Here is a 20,957-nt window from a genome sequence, read left to right as displayed (position 1 = left end):
AGATCCCATGTGTGACCTCAGGCAAATCACTTGGTCTCTCTTTCCCTCCGCTCCCCTCTGTATCTAGTACTGGTGCAACGCTGCTGGAATCCTGTGTCCAGTTCTGGTGCCCGCAATTCAAGGATGTTGATAAATTGTAGAGGGCTCAAAGAAGAGCCACAAGAATGAGTAAATGATCAGAAAATCTTTAATAATGGGCCCTTCAGTCTAGCAAAGGAAGGTCTAACACAATCCAGTGGATGGAAATTGAAGCTAGACAAACTCAGACTGGAAATAAGGCATAAATCTATAATGGTGAGAGTAATTATCCAGTGGACCAATTTACTGAGGGTCGTGGTGGATTCTCTCTGGATGTTTTTCTCAGAAATCTGCCCTAGGGATTATTGTGGGGCAGTTCTCTGGCCTGTGTTACACAGGAGGTCAGACTGGATGATCACAATGATCCCTTCTGGCCTTGGAATCTATAGAATGGAGATAATAGCACTTTCTTATGTCACAGGAGTGTCATGAGGAAAAATACATTAAAGGCTGCCCTACAGTGATGGGGGTCTGTAAAATACCACACTCACCACCTATAGTGCCCACAGGCCAAGCTGGGCCTAGCTTTCCTTAAAGGGCCAGCCAGCCTATGCCAGGGCCATGTAAGTACCAGAGAAAGATTAAAAAGTGTACATTCCCCCCAACCCCCATTTCTCCTGTAGTGTATCATACCTGGTGCATCATACCTAGTGATTAAGAAGTGTACCTGACTAGCCTGAGGACTAAGGCTACCCATCAAAGTGAAAGCCCAGTGCTGACATACCCCTGCAATTTTCCTCTCTCCTCTCTCTTATGACTTCTGCCAGGAATGACATTTCCACTTATTGTAGCTCAGCCTCCTGCACCACTATTTGTGTGTTCATCAGACCTGAGTGATGGGGAGTGACACACACTTTCATATAAAATGTGCATTCTTGCAAAATTAGTAGATTTAAGCCTGAATTAATAATTTTGTAATTACATGTAAAAATTAGGATTATGGAAAATATGGGAATATTGGAATCTCTGTTCTAGCTGTAGTGCTTTCCTATACAGCAACAAGGTGAAACTAACATGATTCTTAAAACCTACAGATATATCTCTACTGCTACAATGATCCATACTCCCCACAGCACACCCTTCAAAATCCATGGGACCTACACATGCCTATCATGTGGGGTACCTCACTCCGTGCACTAAATGCCCCAACAACTATGTGGTGGAAACCAATCACTACGCACTCAAACGAACTCACACAGAAAAATAATAAAAGACAAACACTACATCACCTGTGGGTGAATACTTTTCACAAAATGATCACTCCATATCTGACCTTAGTCCTCATCTTCAAAGGAAATCTGGACACCTCCTTCAAAAGATGAGCTTGGGAGCTTAAATTCATAACTTTGCTAGACACTAAAAATCATGGACTTGGTCACTGGATTTATGGTTCCCACTAACCCTCCTTTATCCTATAACTGCAGAGGTGTTAACTGCCTACTTCATCCTGAACATCTCTTGCGACCTGTTAACTTCTTATGCTTAATCTATACCAGGGGTCGGCAATCTTTCAGAAGTGCTGTGCCGAGTCTTCATTTATTCACTTTAATTTAAGGTTTCACGTGCCGGTAATATATTTTAATGTTTTTTAGAAGGTCTCTCTCTCTAAGTCTATTATATTATATAACTAAACTATTGCCGCTCAGGGGTTCCATCTACCAGCTCCTGCCAGCCGGGATCCCAGCTGCCGGACCTGCTCACCCCACTGCTGGTCTGGGATCCCAGCCCTGCCCACATACAGTGGGTATCTACCTTCTCCCTGGTTCTGACCCATTCTCTTCCTCTCTCTGCACTGAGCTGAGGGTGGGAGTGAACTGAGCGCAGGGCTGGGGGTGAAGGGTCTGGCCAGGAGCTAGAATGAGGGAGGGGGCTCAGGGTTGGGGCAGGAGGTTTGGGTGTGGGGCACTTACCTGGGCAGCTCCCATTTGGTGCGAGGAGTGCAGGTGGGAATGTGTGTGTGGGGGGGGAAATGGGTTTGTGCAGGAGATCCCATTTGGTTCTCAGGGTGGGGATGTGGGGGGGCATGGGGTCGGGGGGGCTGGGGATGTAGGGGTGTGCCAGAGTCAGGGCTGGGGTTGTGGGGGTTTGTGTGAAGGAGTCAAGCAGAGGGCTGGGTGTGTATGAGGGGGGTACAGGGCTCAGGGCAGGGGCCTGGGGTGGGTGAGGGGCACAGGCGACAGGCCTGGGGGGGCTGTGGGGCTCAGGGCAGAGGGCTGGGAGGTGTGTGAGGGGGGTCAGGGTAGAGGGCTTGAGGAGATATGCCCCTATTCCAAGGCCCTGCCCCCGCTTCTTCCCTGCCTCCAACTGGAGTAGCGAGCACGCTGACTCTGCTCCTTCCGGACCCCCTCCCTCGCAAGGGCCATCAGCTGATCGGCCGGAGAGGCGGAGGAGGGACAGGAACCCAGCACACTGCGGGAAGAGGCAGGGGAGCCGGCAGGACCAAGCTTCTGCCCCCGCGAGAGTGGGGGAGCAGAGGGCGGAGAAGAGTGGGCCGGGCCAGGCAGGACTTTTAATGGCACGCTGCTGCCGGCCAGGACTCCGGCAGGTAGCATCATGCCATTAAAAAAAAAAAAAAAAAAAATCGGCTCACATGCCGTCTTTGGCACGCGTGCCATAGGTTGCCGACCCCTGATCTACACCAACCTTCTATATAGCTGTGACATGCTGAGTACCTTTCCCAGACCTGAAGAACTCTGTATAAGCTTGAAAGTGTCTTTCACTAACAGAAGTTGGTGCACTAAAACATTACCTCTCACACCTCTCTAACATGATTCTTGTCAGTTTCACAATTGCGCAAAGCACTAGAGTTGTCTGCAGACTTCAGAATCAAAAACAGCATTGATTCATATTCATTTTGCATATGGGAGGCTCTTTACAGCCATAAATGGTAGCATTTTTTTTTTAAATGAAAGCTTAGAGTCTGCAGAAGTTGATAGTTTAGTTCCTTCCTCTCCCCACCACCATTCACCAAAGGACGTTTCCTATGCCCTGTTGGCAAGTAGATTTTGCAAACACTGGAAGTGGATTCCCCAATGTTAACTCTGCCATAGTTCACCACTCCTCCAGTCCTTGTCCTCTTCACTCCTACTGCACTTAGTCATGAGTCACTCCTACTGCACTTAGTCATGAGTCACTAGAGCCCATACTTCCACAGGATGTTCAGAGGGAAGGATTTGCACTTAATAATGACGCTCATGCAACCTGAACAAGTCCTGCTAACATTCTCAAGAATTTAACAGTAGACTCCTAAACAGAAAGCTTCTTGTACTAAATATCTTACACTTATATAGTGCCTTCCAAACCCAGAGATCCCACAATGCTTTAACAAGATTAATTGGTCATAAAAGAAGGCAGCTGCTGTTTAACAGCACAAAGCAATGCTACCCAACAACTTATGGCAGGAAGTAAGACTTGGTCTATAAGGCAGCTTATGTCGGCCTAAGGATAGACAGGGGAAAAAGGGAGGAGGTGTTGCCTTATATATTAAAAATGTACACACTTGGACTGAGGTGGAGATGGACATAGGAGACGGAAGTGTTGAGAGTCTCTGGGTTAGGCTAAAAGGAGTAAAAAACAAGGGTGATGTTGTGCTAGGAGTCTACTACAGGCCACCTAACCAGGTGGAAGAGGTGGATGAGGCTTTTTTTAAACAACTAACAAAATCATCCAAAGTTCAAGATTTGGTGGTGATGGGGGACTTCAACTATCCAGATATATGTTGCGAAAATAACACAGCGGGGCACAGACTATCCAATAAGTTCTTGGACTGCATTGCAGACAACTTTTTATTTCAGAAGGTTGAAAAAGCTACTGGGGGGAAGCTGTTCTAGACTTGATTTTAACAAACAGGGAGGAACTCATTGAGAATTTGAAAATAGAAGGCAGCTTGGGTGAAAGTGATCATGAAATCATAGAGTTTGCAATTCTAAGGCAGGGTAGAAGGGAGTACAGCAAAATAGAGAATGGATTTCAGGAAGGTGGATTTTGGTAAGCTCAGAGAGCTGATAGGTAAGGCCCCATGGGAATCAAGACTGAGGGGAAAAACAACTGAGGAGAGTTGGCAGATTTTCAAAGGGACACTATTAAGGGTCCAAAAGCAAGCTATTCCACTGGGTATGAAAGATGGAAAATGTGGCAAAAGACCACCCTGCCTTAACCATGAGATCTTGCATGATGTAAAAAATAAAAAGGAGTCATATAAAAAAAATGAACAGGAGTACTTGTGGCACCTTAGAGACTAACAAATTTATTTCAGCATAAGCTTTTGTGGGCTACAGCTCACTTCTTTGGATGCACAGAATGGAACATACAGACAGAAGCCATGTACATTGGCCAAACCGGACAGTCTCTACGCAAAAGAATAAATGGACTCAAATCTGACATCAGGAATCATAACATTCAAAAACCAGTGGGAGAACACTTCACCCTCTCTAATCACTCAGTGACAGACTTGAAGGTGGCAATTTTGCAACAAAAAAACTTCAAAAACAGACTGCTGAACTCAAATTAATATGCAAATTAGATACAATTAACTTAGGTTTAAACAGAGACTGGGAATGGTTGGGTAATTACACTAATTGAATCTATTTCCCCATGTTAAGTTCTCCTCACACCTTCTATGGGTCATTTCGATTATCACTTCAAAGGTTTTTTTTCTCCTGCTGATGATAGCTGATCTCAATTGATTGGCCTCTTAGAGTTGGTATAGGTACTTCCACCTTTTCATGTTCTCTGTATGTATAAGTATCTTCTGTCTGTGTGTTCCATTCTATGCATCCGAAGAAGTGAGCTGTAGCCCACGAAAGCTTATGTTGAAATAAATTTGTTAGTCTCTAAGGTGCCGCAAGTACAGGAGTACTTTTATTTTGCGGATACAGACTAACACGGCTGCTACTCTGGCCATGGCTACACTTGCAAATTTGCAGCGCTGCAGCAGGGTGTGAAAACACACCCTCTCCAGCGCTGCAAATTGCGGCTGAAATTGCGGCGCTGCAAAGCGCCAGTGTGGTCAAAGCCCCAGCGTACTCCCAGCGCTGGCGCTTTGACTACACTTAGCGCTTCAAAGCGCTGCCGCGGTAGTGCTTTGAAGTGCAAGTGTAGCCATAGCCTCTGAATCCTGTCATAAATGGAAACTAGGACAGATTACAAAGGATGAATATAGGCAAACAACACAGGAATGCAGGGGCAAGATTAGAAAGGCAAAGGCACAAAATGAGCTCAAACTAGCTACGGGAATAAAGGGAAACAAGAAGACTTTTTATCAATACATTAGAAGCAAGAGGAAGACCAAGGACAGGGTAGGCCCACTGATGAGAGGGAGAAACAGTAACAGGAAACTTGGAAATGGCAGAGATGCTTAATGACTTCTTTGTTTCGGTCTTCGCCGAGAAGTCTGAAGGAATGCCTAACATAGTGAATGCTAATGGGAAGGGGGTAGGTTTAGAAGATAAAATAAAAAAAGAACAAGTTAAAAATCACTTAGAAAAGTTAGATGCCTGCAAGTCACCAGGGCCTGATGAAATGCATCCTAGAAAACTCAAGGAGCTAATACAGGAAGTATCTGAGCCTCTAGCTATTATCTTTGGAAAATCATGGGAGACGGGAGAGATTCCAGAAGACTGGAAAAGGACAAATATAGTGCCCATCTATAAAAAGGGAAATAAAAACAACCCAGGAAATTACAGACCAGTTAGTTTAACTTCTGTGCCAGGGAAGATAATGGAGCAAGTAATTAAGGAAATCATCTGCAAACACTTGGAAGGTGGTAAGGTGATAGGGAATAGCCAGCATGGATTTGTAAAGAACAAATCGTGTCAAACCAATCTGATAGCTTTCTTTGATAGGCTAACGAGTCTTGTGGACAAGGGAGAAGTAGCGGATGTGGTATACCTAGACTTTAGTAAGGCATTTGATATGCTCTCGCATGATAGTCTTATTGATAAACTAGGCAAATACAATTTAGATAGGGCTACTATAAGGTGGGTGCATAATTGGCAATTAATGGTTCCCAATCCTGCTGGAAAGGTATAACAAGTGGGGTTCCGCAGGGGTCTGTTTTGGGACCGGCTCTGTTCAATATCTCCATCAACGACTTATATATTGGCATAGAAAATACGCTTATTAAGTTTGCAAATGATACCAAACTGGAAGGGATTGCAACCGCTTTGGAGGACAGCGTCATAATTCAAAATGATCTGGACAAATTGGAGAAATGGTCTGAGGTAAACAGGATGAAGTTTAACAAAGACAAATGCAAAGTGCTCCACTTCGGAAGGAACAATCAGTTTCACACATACAGAATGGGAAGAGACTGTCTAGGAAGGAGTATGGCAGAAAGGGATCTAGGGGCTATAGTGGACCACAAACTAAATATGAGTCAACAGTGTGATGCTGTTGCAAAAAAAGCAAACTTGATTCTGGGATGCATTAACAGGTGTGTTGTTAGCAAGACACGAGAAGTCATTCTTCTGCTCTACTCTGCGCTGGTTAGGCCTCAACTGGAGTATTGTGTCCAGTTCTGGGCACCGCATTTCAAGAAAGATGTAGAGAAATTGGAGAGGGTCCAGAGAAGAGCAACAAGAATGATTAAAGGTCTAGAGAACATGACCTATGAAGGAAGGCTGAAAGAACTGGGTTTATTTAGTTTGGAAAAGAGAAGACTGAGAGGGGACATGATAGCAGTTTTCAGGTATCTAAAAGGGTGTCATAAGGAGGAGGGAGAAAGCTTGTTCACCTTAGCCTCTAAGGATAGAACAAGAAGCAAGGGGCTTAAACTGCAGCAAGGGAGGTTTAGGTTGGACATTAGGAAAAAGTTCCTAACTGTCAGGGTGGTTAAACACTGGAATAAATTGCCTAGGGAGGTTGTGGAACCTCCATCTCTGGAGATATTTAAGAGTAGATTAGATAAATGTCTATCAGGGATGGTCTAGACAGTATTTGGTCCTGCCATGAGGGCAGGGGACTGGACTCGATGACCTCTCGAGGTCCCTTCCAGTCCTAGTATCTATGAAACTATGTCAGTGTCCACATTACAGTCTTGCTCCTGCCAATATAAGTGCTCTATTACACCAACATAACACCACCTCCACGAGAGGCGTAGGGTGGGAGTTCTCAACCTTTTCCTTTCTGAGGCCTGTGCCACAACAACTGTTTTTCTGCATACAAAAGCCAGGGCCAGAGTTAGGGGGTAGCAAGCAGGGTAATTACCTGAGGTCCCACACCACAGCAGTCCGTGCAAAGCTAAGTTGCTCAGGCTTCAGCTTCAGCCCCAGCCGGGTGGCAGGGCTCAGGGCCCCAGGCTTCAGCACTGCGTGGCACAGCTTTGGCTTTCTGCCCTGGCCCCAGAAAGTCTAACCCTAGCCCTGCTTGCCAGACCCCATGAAGCCTGCTGGCAGCCCCCCAAGGGGCCCTGGGCCTCTGGTTGAGAACCGCTGGCACAGGGCTTATGTCGATGTAGTTAGGACAATGCAGTGTCAGTGCAGACACTGCAGGTTACTTACATCCGCTGTTGGCCGTAATTTTTGTCAATTTCATGGCTATGCTAGAGTGACTACTGCAGTGGATGTAAGTCAACCTAACACAGGTAGACTTAAAATTGTAATGTAGATATTATTTAAAATACTTCACCTAAAACCGCAAAGAAAACTGAGACACAAAATGAATTGATGCAATCTGGAATTTGCCTAGATCAACTGTGTTAACACCATGACACCTGCAAAAAGTGCCACAAGTGTCTTTAATAATCAGTGCATTCAGAATCTCAATTTTACATCTCATCTAAAAGACTGGTACTTCAGCCCCATAGGGTCCCCACTAGTTCAGTACTGACCGAGAAAAAGCTGACAATGAATTACCAACACCACTTTCAGTAGAACCCTAAATGTATAGCTATGCAGCAAAAAAAGACCCTCAGCAGCGAGACTTGGACTTGCAGGGCTCATGCTATGGGGTTAAAAATAGCACTGTAGATGTACAGGCTCAGACTGGAGCCTGGGCTTTGAAACCTAGCGAAGGGGGAGGGTCTCAGAGCCCAGGCTAGACCAAATGTTTACACTGCTATTTTTAGCATCGCAGCAGCACACCCAATTCAGTTCACTAGGGCTGTGAAACACGCTGCCATGGGGTTTTTTGTGCTGTGTAGATGTACACTAAGTTTCCTTGGATGGCTTCCAGCCAAAGACTGACTATGCATAGCTTATGACTATGCATAGCTTAACTAGCTCACAATATGAAGCAGTACATCTGCAGACTAAGAATGTGCATTTTGAGAGCACCTGTAAAGACAAAGAAAAGGCAGAGCAGGAATTTTTTTTAAGGTGTATTCCTAGAGAGCAGCAGACCCATCAATTTCAAGTGGCAAATACTACCTTGCAAGTCAGTTACCTGTCATCTATATAGGACTTTATTTATTCAACTAGGTATATTTCTGCAGATTAGTTTGTTTATAGGTACAATTAAATACTAAGGCGAAGAGGAAAAGTATCCAGAGAAGGTAAAACTGAACTGGCTGTTCTTTTGATGCTCCTTCTTGGAAGAAATATACCCAAGCCTTCCCCATGCCTGCCATTATGCCTGAGTCAGAAAAAGAGGAGTAAAGTTTGACTATTTCCAGTTTATGCACTTTTCTGGCATCCCTAGCACCCTCTTGGATCGCAAAGAAACATAGGTAGCCATTAAGATCTTCCTTGCCCAACCTGATCATGTCACTCTCATGCTTTCAAGTGGATTGTGATGGGATACCAGGCCCACTACATACAATCACAAGTAGCAACAGAGGCGGCACAAGGATGAGGCAACCTCTGTCCGCAGGAGCAAAATGATCAGGGTGGGGGGTAATTGCTCCCTAAAAAATTGTCTGGCCAATGTCTGACCACTTACTCTAAGACAGAAAGGCTAATTAAATGTATGTCTACAGTCACAGAGAATGCATCGGATTAGAAAACATGAAATAACCTTTGTAAGCTTGACTTAGCTCTTAGGGTGGAGGACACTTGCGTTTAAAAACACTTTAGCTGGCTGTGGTTAACACTAGCAGGGATCTTAGGGTTAACCACAACCAGCTAACACCATTTTAATGTGACCATCCTTGCCACATTAATGACTAAGTCTTCTTGGTTATACAAAGCATTTTCCCAATACAGACAAGCCCTCGGTACTTTTCTGCTCATGGCTGTTTGCCCATTGATTAGCTTGCAGCCTTTGCCCACAGCTGATTTTTTATTATTTTTCACAAACTTCTCTACAAAATTATTTTCTAATAGTCTTCATTATATTTATTTCAAAATAATTAGTCCCATTTCTAAATGTTCTGTGATTGCTCTGTTTAACCCAATTTCATCTTTGGGGATTTTAATTGTCTCTTATTAACTTAACTCTGTTTCAGTCCATACTAGTGATCACCTGTATTATACAACCATACCCCAAATTTCTTCCCTTCAAGAACAGTCCTCATGGTTAGAAATTAAAACCTGTAGGGACTACTCTGCTATCATATCCATTGTCATACTCTTTCCTGGTACCATCTAGAGTAACAAAAAAATACATCCCAACCCCACTTACATCTCACAATATCAATCGCTTGTCCATATGATCTCATCAGTTTCAAAGTTCAGGGCCTCATTAACATTCTTCTTATGAGACCAACAAGAACTCAAACATTCTTTTGATAACCAAATAGCCAATTATATTTGCAACCAATACTACCTTCCAATATAGTCAACTCCCACAAATCAAGAACGCCTAAATGCTTCAATAAAGGTATATTCTTCCATTACGGGTTACAGTTAGATATCAATAGGATTTATGTTCCTAAATCATTTAGGTAGTTTTGAAAAATCACTTCAGCTCCTAAATGTGAGTTTATCAGCCTATGTTTAGGCTCCTATTTTTGAAAGTTTGTGTGTAGAAAAAAGTTCACAATAACTTTGTTGATGTATTGAAAGTCTAAACAACTTTTCACTGTTACCTGAAGCAATTCTTCCTTGAAGTGACAAGAAACTGTGTGTAGCACATTGCTGCAGTCACTCTGCCTCAGCTTTCCCAACATGCTATCCAGCCTGCTTTGACAGCTTATGGCTAGGGCCTTACCAAAGTCATGGACATAGGATTTTTAAAATCATAAATTTAATGATTTCAGCTATTTAAATCCGAAATTTCACCGTGTTGTAATTGTAGGTATCCTGACCCAAAAAGGAGTTGGGGGGGGGTTGCTCACAAGGTTATTGTGGGGGGTTGCGGTATAGCTTCCCTTACTTCTGTGCTGCTGCTGGAGGCAGCGCTATCTTCAGAGCTGGGCAGCTGGAGAGTGGCGGTGGCTGCAGGCCAGGAGCTCAGCTCTGAAGGCAGAGCCGCCGTCAGTAGCAGCGCAGAAGTAAGGATGGCATGGTATATAGTATTGCCACCCTTACTTCTGCGCTGCTGCCTGCAGAGCTGGGCCCTCAGTCAGCAGCCACCACTTTTCAGCCACCCAGCTCTGAAGGCAGCAGCGCAGAAGTATGGTATTGCCACCCTTACTTCTGCGCTGCTGCTGGTGGGGCGCTGCCTTCAGAGCTGGGTGCCTGGCCAACAGCTGCCGCTCGCCCAGCTATGAAGGCAGCACAGAAGTAAGGGTGGCAATACCATAACCCCCCTAAAATAACCTTGCAACCCCCCTGCAAATCCCTTTTGGGTCAGGACCCCAAGTTTGAGAAACATTGGCCTCCCTCGTAAAATCTGTATAGTAGAGGGTAAAAGCACAAAAAAGATCAGATTTCACAGGCGGAGACCAGATTTCACAGTCCACAATGCATTTTTCATGGCCGTTAATTTGGTAGGGCCCTACTTATGGCTCAGCCCACTGGCCAGATTTAGACCTCACTTTCTGGGGTAGCAGGTCCAAAAAATCACAGGCCAAAAACAAAGGGAGTCAGCTCTCAGCCCCTGTGAAGTTATTCGTTCACCCACTCTTTGGGCCCAGCTCAGACCTCACTCTTTCTCCCTGATGGGACACCCCTTCCTGCAGCCTATCCCTGATAAACCCAGGCAATCTGGTGTCAGACTTCAATCACCCTGACATCTGTTGGGAGAGCAATACACCAATGCACAGACAAACTAGCGGCTGTGCTCCTCTTGACTAGCTGCTTACAAACAGGGAAGAATTGGTAGGGGAAGTAGAAGAGGGTGGCAACCTAGGCAGAAGTGACCATGAGATGGTTGAGTTCAGGAGCCTCACAAAAGGAAGAAAGGAGAGTAGCAAAATATGGACTCTGGACTTCAGAAAGGCAGACTAGATGCCCTTAGGGAACTGATGCACAGGATTCCCTGAGAAGCTAATATGAGGGGGCAAGGAGTCCAGGAGAGTTGGCTGTATTTTAAAAGAAGCCTTACTGAGAACGCAGGAACAAACCATCCAGAAGTGCAGAATGAATAGCAAATATGGCAGGCGACCAGCTTGGCTTAACAGTGAAATCTTCAGTGAACTTAAACTCAAAAAGGAAGCTTACAAGAAATGGAAATTTGGACAGATGACTAGAGAGGAGTATAAAAATATTGCTAGAGCATGCAGGGGCATAGTCAGGAAGGCCAAAGCACAATTGGAGTGGCAGCCAGCAAGGGATGAGAAGGCTAACAAGAAGGGTTTCTACAGGTATGTTAGCAACAAGGTGGTGGTCAGGGAAAGTGTGGGACCCTTAATGAGTGGGGGAGGCAACCTAGTGACAGATGATGTGGAAAAAGCAGAAGTACTCAATGCTTTTTTTGCCTCAGTCTTCACAGACAAGGTCAGCTCCCAGACTGCTGTACTGGGCAGTACAGTATGGGGAGGAGTGAGCAGCCCTCAGTGGTGAAAGAACAGGTTAAGGACTGTTTAGAAAAGCTGGACATGCACAAGTCCATGGGTGCAGATCTAATGCATCCGAGGGTGCTGAGGGAGTTGGCTGACGTGATTACAGAGCCACTGGCCATTATCTTTGAAAATTCGTGGCGATCGAGGGAGGTCCCGGACAATTGGAAAAAGGCAAATATAGTGCCCATATTTAAAAAAGGAAAGAAAGAGAACCCGGGGAACTACAGAAAGGTCAGTCTCATTTCAGTCCCCAGCAAAATCATGGAGCAGGTCCTCAAGGAATCCATTTTGAAGCACTTGGAGAAGAGGAAGGTGATCAGGAACAGTCAACATGTATTCACCAAGGGCAAGTCATGCCTGACCAACCTGATTGCCTTCTATGATGCGATAACTGTCTCTCTGGATATGGAAAGCAGTGGATGTGATATATCTTGACTTTAGCAAAGCTTTTGATACCATCTCCCACAGTCTCTTGCCAGCAAGTTAAAGTAGTATGGATTGGATGAATGGACTATAAGGTGGACAGAAAGCTGGCTAGATTGTCGAGCTCAACGGGTAGTGATCAACGGCTTGATGTCTAGTTGGCAGTCAGTATCAAGCGGAGTGCCCCAAGGGTTGGTCCTGGGGCTGGTTTTGTTCAATATCTTCATTAATGATCTGGAGGATGGCGTGGACTGCACTCTCAGCAAGTTTGCAGGTGACACTAAGCTGGAGGGAGAGGTAGATATGCTGGAGGGTAGGGATAGGGTCCAGAGTGACCTAGACAAATTGGAGGATTTGGCCAAAAGAAATCTGATGAGGTTCAACAAGGACAAGTGTAGAGTCCTGCACTTAGGATGGAAGAATCCCATTCACTGTTACAGACTAGGGACTGAATGGCTAAGCAGCAGTTCTGCAGAAAAGGACCTGGGGATTACAGTGGACAAGAAGCTGGATATGAGTCAGCAGTGTGCCCTTGTTGCCAAGAAGGCCAATGGCATATTGGGCTGTACTAGTAGGAGCACTGCCAACAGATCGAGGGAAGTGATTATTCCCCTCTATTCTGCACTGGTGAGGCCACACCTGGAGTATTGAGTCCAGTTTTGGTCCCCCCACTACAGAAGGGATGTGGACAAATTGGAGAGAGTCCAGCAGAGGGAAACAAAAATGATTAGGGGCTGAGGCACATGAGTTACGAGGAGAGGCTGAGGGAACTGGGCTTATTTAGTCTGCAGAAGATAAGAGTGAGGGGGGATTTGATAGCAGCCTTCAACTACCTGAAGGGGAGTTCCAAAGAGGATGGAGCTTGGCTAGTCTCACTGGTGGCAGATGGCAGAACAAGAAGCAATGGTCTCAAGTTGCAGTGGGGGAGGTCTAGATTGGATATTAGGAAACACGATTTCACTAGGAGGGTGGAGAAGCACTGGAATGAGTTACCTAGGGAGGGGGTGGAATCTCTATCCTTAGAGGTTTTTAAGGCCCGGCTTGACAAAGCCCTGACTGGGATGATTTAGTTGGTGTTGGTCCTGCTTTGAGCAGGGGGTTGGACTAGATGACTTCCTGAGGTCTCTTCCAATTCTATGATTCTCTGCCTTCCCTCCAGGGAGGCTCTGACTCACAGTCCTACTCAGGGCTTGTCTACATTTACAGCACCCCTAGCACTTAGTGAAGATGCTACCTATGCAGATGGGAGAGCTTCTCCCACCAGCATAGGTAAGTTGTTGCTCGGGGTGTGGATTTTCCACATCTCAGAGCAACACAGTTATACCAATATAGAGTGTAGACCAGCGTTTCTCAACCAGGGGTCCGTGGCCCCGCAGCAGGGTTCAGGGCAGAGAGCAGGGCTGACGTTAGACTCACTGGGGCTCAGGGCAGAAAACCCAAGCCGTTCAGTGTTGAAGCCAAAGCCTAAGCAACTTAGCTTTGTGTAGCTTCCTGTGACATGGAGCCCCAAGGCAATTGCCCTGCATTCTACCCCTAATGCCAGCCATGGCTTTTAATCTACTGGATATGCAGAAACACAGTTGTGGGCCATGGAGGTTTTCATAGCATATTGGGAGGGACTCAGAAAGAAATAGATGTAGCCTGGCTCAGCATGTTTTTTCTCTCCAGGTGAGAGCAGTTGATCTTACAGGCCTGACAGGCACTACAGGTGTAGCAGGCAGGGCTGACTGTGGTCACTGCAGTTCTTAACCCCTCCAGCTGTGTTGGTTTGCCAATAAGCTTTTTTTTTTTTTTAATAAAAATACAATTTTAGCCCTTAATGTTGCAAACACAAAGCAAATGAGTAGACAGTCACATTGAAGTCAATGGGACTATTTGTGTGAGTTTAATTATATACCTGTGTAAGTGTTTGCGGGGCTGGGCCTTCATTGTCAATATTTTGTTTTTTGCAGATAGTTTTCTACAATTCAGATAAGGCACCCTATCAGCAGTGGCATTTTTAAAAAGTATTTATAATTTACAGTAATTAATTCAAATTTATAATCGAAGATTCCAGTAGCACAAATATTCAAATAAGTTACCGCACCTGGATTTAAAGTAATAATTTTTCTTTTTAAAATCAATTATTTGAATGGCCCACCCTGATTACCCAGAACAAACTGCTCCACTCAAGCCAACCAGGGTTTTTTTGTGTAAAAAAAAAAAAAAAAATCAGAGGCTGACCTAGTTCCCATTGAAGTCAATGGCATAACTCCGCCATACCTCAGTGGTGTAGGATCAAGCTCTTGATGGGCAAAGAGAATGAAGCAGACATATCTAGACTACAGTAAGCAGTGTCTGACTAAATACTACTGAATTCCAACTGCCTTGGACATCTGTACTTCCACATGGCTTGAAAAGTGGCTCAAGGACAGTAAATGCAGACTTGTCAACATGAACATATCAAGTTATAGAAGAGATCTAACAGAATACAGCAGGGATCTGTATTCAGTCCAGTTTTTTCAATATTTATACAGAAAAGAGGTAAGCAGCATGTTATGATTAACAGAAGGTACTAAACTGAGAAATGTTGCTAACACCACAGAAGAAAAAGGCAATATGAAAAGTCTTCCAGAAGAAAAATGATCAGGAAATAAAAAATGGAATTCAGCCTGAAAAGACAGCAGCTAATCTCTCTTGGGAAATATCAGAACAAATATTATTTAATGGAAGGGTGAAATTTGGAAAGTAGCAGTGCCAGAAGACCAGAGCAGCAGGAAAGAAAACTGAGTTTAAAATGTGATATGGCAACAAAAAGGAACAATGCTACTTTGGGTTGCACACATGGGAGTAACATGGGACAAGAAGATGGTTAACTATCAGGAAACATTCCTGCAAGCAAGATCTTCAATAATCTCTGAAAGGAAATGGAAATTTCATCCCCAGTAATATTTACACGTAAATTGAACAAAGCACAGAAGTCTTCTGCAGGGAAAAATCCCATTGTCTAGAAGTTGGGGGTGAGAAAAGAGAGCCAGTTCTCTATGATTTCTAATTTGCATAAATCTTAAGTTTTAGCTAAACTGAATGCAGCCCTACCTCTCATTTCTGCTTGCTGCCATCAGCTGAATCCTACCATATGCCAGCCCCAGGAAGATATCTGATTAGAGGCAGTGGATGGGGAAGTTTGATATGTTTCCCATTTGTGCACAACTGTACGTCAAATTAAACTGTAATTCTCACTTGGATTTCCAAAGATGAGCAGGATGCATTTGTACTTTGAGGGTATGTCTACACTGCAATTAGACACCTGCGGCTGGCCCATGCCAGTTGACTTGGGCTCGCAAGGTTTTTTCATTGCAGTGTAGACTTTGGGGTTCAAGCTGAAGCCTGGGCTCTAGGACCCTGCAGGGTGGGAGGATCTCAGAGTTCCCACTCAATCCTAGAAGTCTACACTGCCATTAAACAACCCCAGGAGCCATAGTCAGCTGGCACAGACTTAACTGCAGTGTAGACATACTCTGAAGTCACCCTCCTCATGTCTTTCTTCCATAATAGTAACACTTTGCTATTATACATAGTCCTTTACAAATGCTAACCCTCACAACACCCCATAAGGCAAGCAGCTAAGTATTATCTGCATTTTACAAGTTGAGAAATGTAGAAACAGAGAGGGGAAGCAATTTATCCAAGGCCACACAACAAATCAGTGGAAAAGACAGGATTAGAACTCCAAAATTCCTGGCTCCCAGTCGCATGCTCTAGTCACCAAAGACCATGCCACCTCTACTATTCTCATCTATTTCTGACCTCCCAACCAGCTAATGTATAAGACAGTCGAGTGGCCTGTTTCCTGCTCAGCTATATGTAGATCAACCCTTTTCGTTTCAAAACAGACCCCGGAATCCTTTATGTGGTACTACAGCATGACAGAGAAGAATCACCTTTCTTTAAAGAGTTAATACCAGGGGAAAGTGCCAGACTGAAAGCCTGGAAGCTCAGACTCCTCACTCTATAGAGTAGTCACATCTTAGGCAGCATTAATGTACCTTTTTCCACATGGGGTAATTTCAGCTATATGCTAGGAAGCACCACCATCATCCAGCTTCGGCAGTCCATTCAATCCTTAGCCTCTGCCAGTTAGTCTCATTTATAACTGGAACAGTGACCAATCAGCAACTGGACTGAGACATCCCACTCATTTTAGGGAGACCACCATGCAGTCATATCAGAGGGTAATGCCTTTTGGACACCAGTAACCTGGCCTTGATTTGATACTTTGGCCTGAGATATTTACTTACCAGACCTGTTAACCCTAATCCAATAATACAGTACTTGCCACCAGAGTAAACGTATGCCCTTAAGACCCACATGTCCCAGAAAGCATCAGAATATGATCAAGAACAAGCCATTCAACACTGGTAAATTTTAATCCCCTTCACCAGAAAGATTTGCATTATTATAGGGACAACTATAAACCAAAGGCCAATTTCTAAAGCAATAAAGAACTATTCAATTCTCCCAGCACAATAAAGGCTGAAAAATCCACTCAGAGTGAGTGGTAAAATTTCCTGGATGAGAAATCCTGCTGACTTTCACAGGATTTAAAAATTTCTTTTTAAAAAGTTTCTAGCACTCATGGTTTCAAAGATAACTTTCAAATCTACACAAAATGTAAACCAATAAAGTACTCGTTTCTAAGTCTGCAGACAGACAACTCCAATCCCTCTGTTGTTGCCCATAGCTTTGCCCAGCTGTCATGTGACAGATGACCAGTCTCATCAATTTTCCATTGCTGCTATTCAGAATCCTGTGAGCAACAATGAAGCTGACAAAAATCATATCATAATCTCTGCTGCTTCGCAAATCTAAGAGCAACTGCAAGGGAAAGTTATGACAACAAAAACGCGGAGGCGGCTAGGAAAGGGGTAGATTAGCAGAGACCCTATCCTTAGAGCCGAAGGGAGACTCTGTGTTGGGAGCAGAGGAATGTGAGAAAGAAAATGCTCATTCTCCCTTCTACTATCCTAGGGTGAAGTCTCAAATTTATCATAAGCCTACTAGTGGGAAGCGGGAGTCCCTAAACATTCAGGAATCACATCCTTGTAGTAATTTAAATATTCTCTCCTTTCCCAGCATATAGGAGAGATGGAGGAGGATTTGTGTTGTGGGGCAACATACAAGAGTAGTCTCTAATCTTATTTGCGCCCTCTTGTCTAACGGAGCTCTTCAGTGTCTGATAAAGTTTTCATGGATGAGGGAGTGTATCAGCAGAGAGTGTGGGTGAGGGAAAGGAGAGAAAATATGGCAGCTGAGTGGGACAGACAAACGAAATTGGAAAGAATAGTGCATACAGTGTAAGTGAAGAGAAAGAAAGGGATGGAGTGGGAGAGGAGAAGAGAAAGAAAAGAGGAAACAAACAGCCACTGAAAACCAGAAAATATACACCATAATATAGTAATTAAGAGAGAGGAAAAAATGGAGTGAAGCCAGAAAAGGCAAGAAGTTAAAACACAAGAAAGACAGCAAGTTATTATTTAAAAGTATGCTAAATAGAAGACTGACAGTTAAAATTCATTACAGTGAAAATGCACTACAGAATTGCTTGGGCTAGAGGGAACTGAGATGGCAGGGGTACTTTTCACTCTGACTAGTAGGCAAACAGGTGTCAAGTATATTTTTCAAGCCCATTTTTCAAGCTCTGCTCTCAACACACCACCTCTCCTAAGGATACTGTTAGTGTTTCCACAGCTCTTCATCAAGCATGTCACACACCAAGTGCTACAATAAATCACAACACAGCATTTAAAATCAGTATGTACAAGGTGACAAAGTCTGATTTTGAGAAAGACTTTCAAGAATTAATCTGCACCCAAAAATCAGCACCTGAGTAACAACACACCATGCGGTTTGAGAAAGAGCTCAACAAACCCTTGAAGAAGGGACTCTGAAATAGTCCCAGGATCCATCACTGGAGACCACTCCATTGCCAGCAAGACTCTGCACCTGCATCGTGCTGTAAATGGCTCTAGGCAGGGACTGTGGCTTTTCTTTCTGTGAAGAGCTAGACAGACATAACTATGGGGCTAGCCACAAACACTAAATAAAAATCCATGAACAGGACACCTCACTTCAAAGGAAATTACATTTCATGATTTTTTTCAAGTTTGGCGCAACCTCTGGTAAATAGCCTTAAAATCTCCCATTTAAAAGTTGTCTGTGTGAGAGCTTTTCTGCTCCCCACTGGAACAGCAGGGGTAGGGGCTGTCTTTTCAAAGAAAGGGCAGGACCAGAGCAACAGTACCCACTGTCCTCACTCCAGCCGTAGGGGAATCAAGGGAAAGGGGACAGTCAGGATGGATGGTTTATGGGAGGCTGTGTGGAGCTCGGAGGGAGAGACAGCACTGAGGGGACAGAGATGGTGTTGATGGAGGGGCTCATGATGGGCCAGCAGGGAAGCTGAGGGGGACATACAGAGTGGGACCAGAAGGTCTGCAAAGTTGCGGGTAGGTGGGTTATACTGGAGCTAGGGGAAGTCTCTGCAGAAAGCTCTTCCACTAGGCTGGTAGGGAAAAGGTGTCACACAAGACAGCTGAGTTGAAGTGAGGAGTGGAGGACATGAACATGGGCAGGGGGCTCACAGGACATATGGGGCAAGTGGGTTTATGGGGCTGGGGCATGAAGGATGCATGGAAGCTTCTATGGGACAGGAAGGGGTTATGCTAGCCCAGTAAAGTACAGGAGGGGGCACAAGATTGTGGGTGGGAAGAAGATGGGGGGGGGGCAGTTACGCTAACCAGATGGAGGAGGGAACATGGGACACATGCAGGAGTGGAGGTTAAGTGGGGGGGGGGGGGAGAGAACAAGAGGGTTGGGGGGTGGTTTATGTTGGCCCAGTGCAAAAGGGGATATGGGACAAGGGTATTTGGGGGACTGGGTGTTGGAGGGGGGAGTTATGCGCTGGCCCTGCGGGGGGGCAGGCAGGCGGGGGGAAGGGGGGGCGCTGGCCCTGCGGGGGGGGGCAGGCAGGCGGGGGGAAGGGGGGGCGCTGGCCCTGCGGGGGGGGGAGGCAGGCGGGGGGAAGGGGGGGCGCTGGCCCGGCGGGGGGGGGGGCAGGCAGGCGGGGCGAACGGGGGGCGCAGGCCCGGCGGGGGGGCAGGCCGGCGGGGGGCCGGGGGGTGCGCTGGCCCGGCGGGGGGGGGACGGGGCAGGCAGGCGGGGGGAGGGGGGTGCGCTGGCCCGGCGGGGGGGGGGAGGCAGGCAGGGGGAGGGGGGTGCGCTGGCCCGGCGGGGGGGTCTGTGGCAGGCAGGCGGGGGGGAGTGGGTCCGATGGCCCGGCGGGGGGGTCTGGGCCAGGCAGGATGGGGGGAGGGGGGTGCGCAGTCCCGGCGGGGGGGGGGGGCGGGGGGAGGGGGGGCGCTGGCCCGGCGGGGGGGGACGGGGCAGGCAGGCGGGGGGAGGGGGTGCGCTGGCCCGGCGGGGGGGGTCTTGGGCAGGCAGGCGGGGGGAGGGGGTGCGCTGGCCCGGCGGGGGAGGGGGTCTGGGGCAGGCAGGCGGGGGGAGGGGGTGCGCTGGCCCGGCGGGGGGGGGGGTCGGGGGCAGGCAGGCGGGGGGTGGGGGGGGCGCTGGCCCTGCGGGGGGGGACGGGGCAGATAGGCGGGGGGGAGGGGGGTGCGCTGGCCCGGCGGGGGGGGGGTCTGGGGCAGGCAGGCGGGGGGAGGGGGGGTGCGCTGGCCCGGCGGGGGGGGGTCTGGGGCAGGCAGGCGGGGCCGGCGGGAGAGGGTCGGGGTCACACGGCGCCGGGGGCTAGAGGCCGGCGGGGAGAGATGGCGGAGGGGGACAATGACCCCGGGGTCCCCGCCCCCACTCACCGGGCCGGGTCCCTGCAGCGGAGGAAGCGGCGGTAACAGGAGCCAGGCATCCAAAATGGCGGCTTCGCGACCTCAGCACCGATACCGCAGGCGGAAGGATTCGCAGGATGGGACTCTCTCCTCTCCGCTTCTCGGCCCTACCTCGCGGGGGCGGCCCTCCGCCGACACTGCAGTCCCAGATGGTCAGCCTCCCGGCCAACGGGCCGTTCGCTGGCGCCGGTGGCAGCGGGAGTTGGGAACTACTTTCCTAGGCGGAAGCATTGATAAAAGGCCATGTTCGAGGAGAAATACGTAGGCGCCGTGGCAGGCAGTGATGACGTCAGACGCCGGGCTAGTCACCGCTCCCAGTGTTACCGCGAGATGAGGCCGGCCGGCCCAACGCCGCGAAAGAGGGTTCCGCCCCCTCCCCGCAGGCTCAAACCCTATTTAACCCGCTGCAGGCGCCCTGCGGGAAGCTGTGCTGTCTCCTTGTCACAGGGTTCAGTGTGGTAGCTGTGTTAGTCTGTAGCAGCAGCAACGAGGAGTCCTTGTGCTACCTTAGAGACTAACACATTGATTTGGGCATAAGCTTTCATGGGCCCATGAAAAATACAGTAGGCAGGTATCTATACAGAGCACATGAAAAGATGGGCATTGCCACTTGGTAAGGCAATGCCCATCTTTTCATGTCCTTTGTTATAGACACTTTCTGCCCCCTTTCTACAAGTGGAACAAACTCAGTATGGCCTGTGCTTAGCCACCAGTGCTCTGAGGCAGTTTGGGAATATGCACATAAGCACAACTCT

At 47.0% G+C, this 20,957-nt stretch overlaps 1 protein-coding gene across 1 annotated transcript in view; it reads right to left on the bottom strand.

Annotated features, from left to right (window-relative positions):
* AP1G1 (adaptor related protein complex 1 subunit gamma 1) overlaps positions 1-20,440 on the bottom strand; it is a 98,820-nt gene extending 78,380 nt beyond the window's left edge. The window contains exon 1 of the mRNA XM_044986877.1: positions 20,173-20,440. The gene's annotated coding sequence lies outside the window, so the exon portion shown is untranslated. The remainder of the gene's footprint in view (positions 1-20,172) is intronic.
* Positions 20,441-20,957: the final 517 nt, after the last annotated feature.

The sequence above is a fragment of the Mauremys mutica genome, chromosome 14, assembly GCF_020497125.1.
Source record: "Mauremys mutica isolate MM-2020 ecotype Southern chromosome 14, ASM2049712v1, whole genome shotgun sequence".
NCBI classification, from domain to species: domain Eukaryota; kingdom Metazoa; phylum Chordata; order Testudines; family Geoemydidae; genus Mauremys; species Mauremys mutica.
This window is presented reverse-complemented; position numbering and strand designations above follow the sequence as displayed.